Source organism: Apteryx mantelli, chromosome 2 (genome assembly GCF_036417845.1).
Source record: "Apteryx mantelli isolate bAptMan1 chromosome 2, bAptMan1.hap1, whole genome shotgun sequence".
Lineage (NCBI taxonomy): Eukaryota > Metazoa > Chordata > Aves > Apterygiformes > Apterygidae > Apteryx > Apteryx mantelli.
The window spans coordinates 31,431,254-31,437,826 of record NC_089979.1 but is presented as its reverse complement, the minus strand read 5'-3'; the positions used below and the strand labels follow the sequence as shown (position 1 = coordinate 31,437,826).

At 36.3% G+C, this 6,573-nt stretch overlaps 1 protein-coding gene across 2 annotated transcripts in view; it reads right to left on the bottom strand.

The window, feature by feature from the left end:
- Positions 1-793: 793 nt before the first annotated feature.
- The window catches only part of DTNA (dystrobrevin alpha), a 92,135-nt gene continuing 86,355 nt past the window's right edge, over positions 794-6,573 (bottom strand). For both annotated transcript variants that reach the window (XM_013954712.2, XM_067292318.1), the window contains exon 19: positions 794-833. The gene's annotated coding sequence lies outside the window, so the exon portion shown is untranslated. The remainder of the gene's footprint in view (positions 834-6,573) is intronic.

Here is a 6,573-nt window from a genome sequence, read left to right as displayed (position 1 = left end):
TTAAGAAGATCTGTGCTGATTTAAAAACTAGATTCTATATCATTTGAATGTCACCTTTTGTATATGATATCTATTTGGAAAAAAAAAATATTTACACTAACTTCTATGGCTGATTTGTTATATTATTTTGAAAGAAAACATTCCTAAGTTACACATTAGCCCTAAATTAGAGAGGCTTTTTATTATTATTATTATTAATTATATTATTATTATTTTAGTACATTTTGTATAAGTCTATTAAAAGACTTGCAAACAAATTGCAAATATAGTCTGGTACTTTGTTTTTGGGCTACTAGATATATACACTCAGGAGTATAATCATTCAGTGTTAAATGCATAATTGTAGCTTTTTATCTTTTCTGTGGAAAAAATGTACAGTGTATAGTAAACTGATCTACTAAAATCTCAAAGTATTCAGAAATCAATTTTCTATCTATAAACAGTATTGTCATTGTAAACTGAACAGGTTCAATATCATGTGCAAAGGGTTTATGTGAGTTATTAATACTGCCACTATTTGTAACAGCAGTACATACTTCAGTCTGTGTTCTTCACCGGTAATGAGCCATGTTACAGCAGATGTAGCTAATATAAGTTAGCTTTAAACAAAAGTCTTTTTGTCAAAACACACATCTACAAACTACAACTCTTAAAAGAAAAGTACTGTGCTACAGTCCTCAGTTATTTGAATTTTTTGTCAAGAGACACTGCACCTGTTGGTTCCATTCTTCTGTGAAGTTTGCAGCTAAGTTTTTTTCATCATCTGGCTGAAAGCAGCTCTCCTCATCATCAGTTCTTACGTAGCTCTCATTGTCTGTCTGACTGCAGCTTGCCTGTTGAGAAATGTTTAGGGAAACTTTTTACAAAGAGTGCTGGTTTAAGATGCTGCAACTGTGTGCACATACGCACCCTGGTAGAGCAAGTAAAGCCTCTGCATGCTGCTTTATCAAGACAAAAAAAAGAATAGCTGGCCAATTCTTTCAGTTATCACCTGAAAAAAACTTAAAAAAAGTGGAAAAGCCATTCTACCTAGATGAGCCCTAGGTATTTAAGCTGTAAATCGAAATTTACAAGGCACTTGGGAAGTTGGAAAGTCCTCTTAGCATGGGTGAGAAGACTGTTCTGTGCTCTGCATGTAGGATACTGCAGAAACTGGGTCTGCATTAACACAGATTTGCAGATGTTTCCACTTTCCCTTCTATTTCAGCCTTCCAGGTTGGTCTATAAATAGATTATTAGTAGCCAAACCATGGATTATTCCCCTTCAGCACAGAAAGTTCAGCCACTCAGCAGTCAGTCACCACCTTCCCACCATGAGCCTTGCCTTGGGTGTAAATGTCTCACCCTTAATTTACATGTTTGGGTATATTTCACTTCATATGTCTAAAAAGAAATTCAGTTTCTTAAAGGAATAATTCTGGGTGCTATAGCTCATAAACAGCCTAATCTTCTGGTGCACCAGTTTCTCTGTGGTGCTTTTCCATATCCTGAAGAATCAATAAATATCTTGAATTTCTAGAACTGGAGGCATCAAAGTTGTATTTGGTAATGGAAAATGTTTGATAAACAACTGCTGCTCTTTCTCGGAAGTATGTGAGGGTCTACATTCAGCTAAATATTGCAAGCCTTTTCTTTTGGAATATTCATCCTAGGGACACTGTTTTCTCATCCTGTTTGCACATCTGACCTTTTCAAAGTTAAGGAGCTCACCCCTTTTCTCTTGAACCATCTCAGACAGAGAACCAATTTGCCCTGCATGAGATCTGATAACAACAGAAAAGACCAAACTCTACTGACATAGATTCTCTTCTACTCCTTTCTGCTGTAAATCTGGTCTACAAGATGAGAGATGAAATGCAAATAGCTTTAGCAAAAAAGAGCTAAATTAAATCTGATGAATCAGGAAAGGTCAGTTAGTTTAGCTTGCTTCTCCTTCCTGACATTATTTGATTGTAGTAATTATTCAAGCAGAGATGCTTCCATCAGATTCCTTCAATGTCTATGGTATGATGATCTTAATTTAGTATCTCCTTGTCAGGTGGTTAAAAAAGACCTAGCACTAACATTTTGTTGATAAATAAAAAAGAAACATTCAGTGCAAATATAATGAGAGGTTAACAAAAAATTCTGAGGTACATTTGAGTAAGTATTTTTTTAAAATCTGACATGCATCTGCATCAGTTAAGTCTGCAAACTAATTTGGAAATCTTAGCAAAGGAACATTTTACTTTTCACAATTCAGCCAAAAAATGAAAATGAAAGGCATGGAAGAGGTCATTGCTAAGCTGTGTGATATTGATTTTTATTTAATCAATTTAAAGGGTAGGTAAATATAGGTACATCCCATATTTCTTGATGGTATCATTATAAACTGCAAAAGCAAAATAAGAGTGGCTTGTGAAATGCTGGATGCATTAAGATGCATAGATAGTACTGCTAAATATCTGTTATTTTTCTAATTTTCTGGATAAATTACTTATCTTTGCTGAGTGTGGAGAGGGTTATTCTAAATTCTCTCAGGGATTCTTTCTGTTCCACACCCAGCAGTGGGATGGAAAGGAGATTTTTCTTACCAGAAATAATGAGTACTAATGAACCTCAGAACTCTAGATTCACTGTAGCATTTTGGAAGTGCCAGAACTAATTCCAAGACTCAAGTGATTTGTCATGTTATAAGACTGTTTCTTGGCACTTTAGTATTTACAGCTTAATCCAATTGTTTTTCCCTGATACTCATCATTCAGTGATTTCCCCCCAAAATCCCTATTTGTATAACTTAAAAAGTCACAAAATGAAAGCTTCTTCATCCTAGTTAACTTGGTCACAGTCCATTTGCACCTTCTGTACTACACGCTAAGAAGAGCAGGACTTAAGGAGAAACAAAAAGAGAAAAAAGAAAATATAGCTGACTGAATTCTGTAGCAAAATATTTTGAAAATTACTGTGTTGTCAGCCTTCTCTTATTTTCAAATAGAATGGTCCATGTAATGCTGTTTTCTTATGTACTTCTTAGGAAAACAACAAAAAAAAAGACACTGAATCATTGGGTTGTGCTAGTAGAGAGTGCCTTATAGATGTGATTCTGTCTAGCGCCTGTATCCTGCTTCTTCACCACAGCATCACTGACTTTTGTGAAGAAAATGCTGAGGAAACTAGCAGCTATAGCAGCTATAGTCAGCAGCTATTTGAAGGGTAGTTACCAGGATAACAAAGCCAAAATCTTCTTGGTAGTACTGGAGGATACAAGAAGGAAAAATAACACAAATTGCATTTTGGGAGGTTCAGGTTGGACATCAGGAAAAAAATTCATGAGGAGGGTGGCACTGCACTGGAGCAGATTGCCCAGAGAGGTGGTGAAATTTTCATCTGTGGAAGTTTTCAAGCCTTTGCCAGACAAATCCATGGCTGATATGGTCTTATGGTGGAGTTAGTCCCGTTTCAAGCGGGAGACTGGACCAGGCGACCTTCACGGGTCCCTGCCAGCCATCATGTCTGCGGTTCTGCGATTGCCTGAGTGCTGGCATGAAGCCCGTGCTAGGAGTGAACCCCAGTGCATGAACTTCAAATAAGTTAAACAGCTGAAAATGTCAATGGTCAGTGAAATGCATACTAGCTCCAAAATCTTATTTCCTTCCTGGAAAAAAAACAGAAATGTAGGGCAGTTGGGTTTTCACAGCCCTTTAACAAATCATCTGTCACACTTTGTCCCTTGGCCTAATAAACAACCCTTCTCACAAAGGCATACTAGGCAGACTGAACTGACACCATGATTTCCCAAGACCCATGGGTTTTCTCACCTGAATTGTGGCAATCAGAGTCATTGTCGGTAAACATGAAAAGGGATTTTGGAGAAAAGGGGGAAGATGAGAGGAAACATTACTGTGTTACTCAAAAAGATTTCTGTCCTGGAAAAACAGTGAAGTTGCAAGAAATAAGTTAGTTTTTAATAATGCCTTCATATCAAAAAGTTGGGGGGATTGGCTTTTTTGTATTTGAGAAATTTCTGCCTTTTCCAACACAGAACAATTCAGTTACCTTTTTAATGGAAACTATCACCCCTGCCCCCCAAAATCCCCCAAGGCCCAAAAGAATTTGTTTTGAACAAAGTTTTGAGCAAGTGAGAGGTTTTGGAGAAGGAATGGAACTGAGTCTTCAACTGTAGTTATTACATGTTTTTGTCAGCATAAAGAAAATTTAATTGCAGTTAAAAAATTCAGAAAAAAGCTTCTAATAAAGACTCTCCCCTATACTTCTTTACAAGTGGATGCTTTAGGCTGGGCTTTTATTAGCTTTCTACACCTCCTTTTTTGTTATAATAATGCATATGAATGAACTGAATGCGGCTAACTAAAATGTTGCTATGGCAGCACTAAGAAAGCATTGCTTTAGGAAATCTAGGAAATTGCATTTCTCATGGGAGCATGTCCACAAGTGGACAACTCTTTATTGAAAATGACAATTATTTAACCACTTCCAGAAATTGAAGCTTTCTGCTCCTATTGGTATCCTTGGCAGAAAAGCAACTGCTATCGGTGGGATACAGATTATTTTTAAGTAAAATAATGTCAAAAAGTTGCATGTTCTCCTAATTTCAAGTTTTGCCTAGTGCTTGCTGAAAACAATCTCAGATTCACATTTTTACTCCATTAAGATCAAGACAAGTGGTATTAAAATACATCTAATGTAAAAAGTAAACTGAAAACATATATATTTTATAGATTACTGGAACCTGCCTGATCACTTGAGAATTTGTTATATTTATACTAGACGTTATTTCAAAATCAATTCCAGAGAATTGTACATAGTACTTTTAAAAAATGCAAATAGAACACAAAGAGCCTTAAACAAATGCCATCACCACCATTTGCCCATGACTGATAAATAAAGAAACGAACAAAACTCTGTGGCTGGCTATCAGTGGCAATATCACTCATATCAAGCTATAATAAACTGATTTGATTTTCCCCACCTTTTTTGCTAATAAACCCACAGGTGATATTGTTCTGAGGTAAAAAGATCAGTTGGCTTTTTGCCTTATATGACCATCTAGGCAATACAATACTGACAGTATTTTTATCATTATTGGTTAAATAACAGTATTTTAGAAGTAGAAGTCTTCTGTGTACATCTCAAAGGTTCCCAAGCAAAAGCAATGTGCGTTTCAAAGTCCCCTCATGATGTGATGTAGTTGGTTAGCTTCAGGAAAGAGCCCACCCCAAACTGCAAAACTGCTTTAGGCATTGTGGCCTTTATGAACAAATTTGGATTTAATTTTCTAAGACTACTATATTAGTACTAAATAAAATACACAAGATACATTAGTCTTCCGTATTCAAAACAGCCTGACTCTTGAGAAGACTAATCTTTACTCTCGTTTAATCGTGTGCAGATATATTTATCACAATATATGATAATACAGAGTTTGTTTCTGTGGATAAGGACTAGATGAAGTCCCAAGTTCACTGGTGTTTGCTGCTAATTTCTATAGGGCCAGGCTTTTAGAGCTGGCGCAGATGTTTCAGTGTTTGTTCTTGACTGAAGTACTCCCCTGGGGGCCAAGAGGAGTTTGACTATGGGCTTCAGCTGGAACACAATGCTTTAAAAATTTTGTCTCTCACAGGCCTTCAAAATGCTTCAAAAGCATCCAGGAGGTGAGATAACTCAGACTCACATCTCTGCTAATTTGAGCCAGGATATGTATTTTCAAGAAAGCTAGGCAGTACAGCAGCATGCATTTCCCCACATCACTGTGTTAACACTGCTTCTTCCAGCGGAAAGCAGAAAGTGGGGAAGTTAAAAATTAAATCTTAAAAGAAATTGACCCAACCTTTTAAATCTAATCAAGAAATAGTGAAAATTTTAGCTTAATATTGCAAATAATTTGTCTGAATGCTTCTATCCTTTAAATTAATGGTAATTCATACTTACAATTAAATTCAGTTATATATAACTTCCTATACATACATATACACACATACATTACTATCAAAAGATCAATTTTCCTTTTCATGTGACCTGATCTGTAACTGAAAACTGCAACAAAATAAAAGAAGAAAACTTGTTTTCTGGCTGTCTATGTTTAGGAAAATCTACACAGCTCTACTCAAATTTCTAACAGGGCTACTGAGAAAATGAATGTAACCTGAGGGGCAACGTTATGAGAAGTTATTTATTTATGGTACTCTCGGTGTTGCTGTTTATTTGCTTTTCATATCCATTTATTCTGCTTTAGCTGTTAGAGACACTGAGAAAGATGCTTCAGAAATACCTAACATCTTTTAACAATGAAGACTGCACACTGCTTTCCCAAGGTTCACATCTTAACACCCAAATTCTAGCATCATCAGAAGTTGCAAAACCCTAGACTTAGGGTCAAATTTTGCCATCAAAATTGCTATATAAATAAGGAGGGTTTCATCCTTTACTGAAATGCTGGCAGCTCTAGCATGAACCACGGCATGCTAAAACTAACAAAATGAACTCCTGCTAAAGCTGGCACAGGCTGGTTCGCTGGTTTTGCTTATCTGAACATGACTGCCCATTTGATAGTTGACCAAGGAGTTGCCTTTAGTT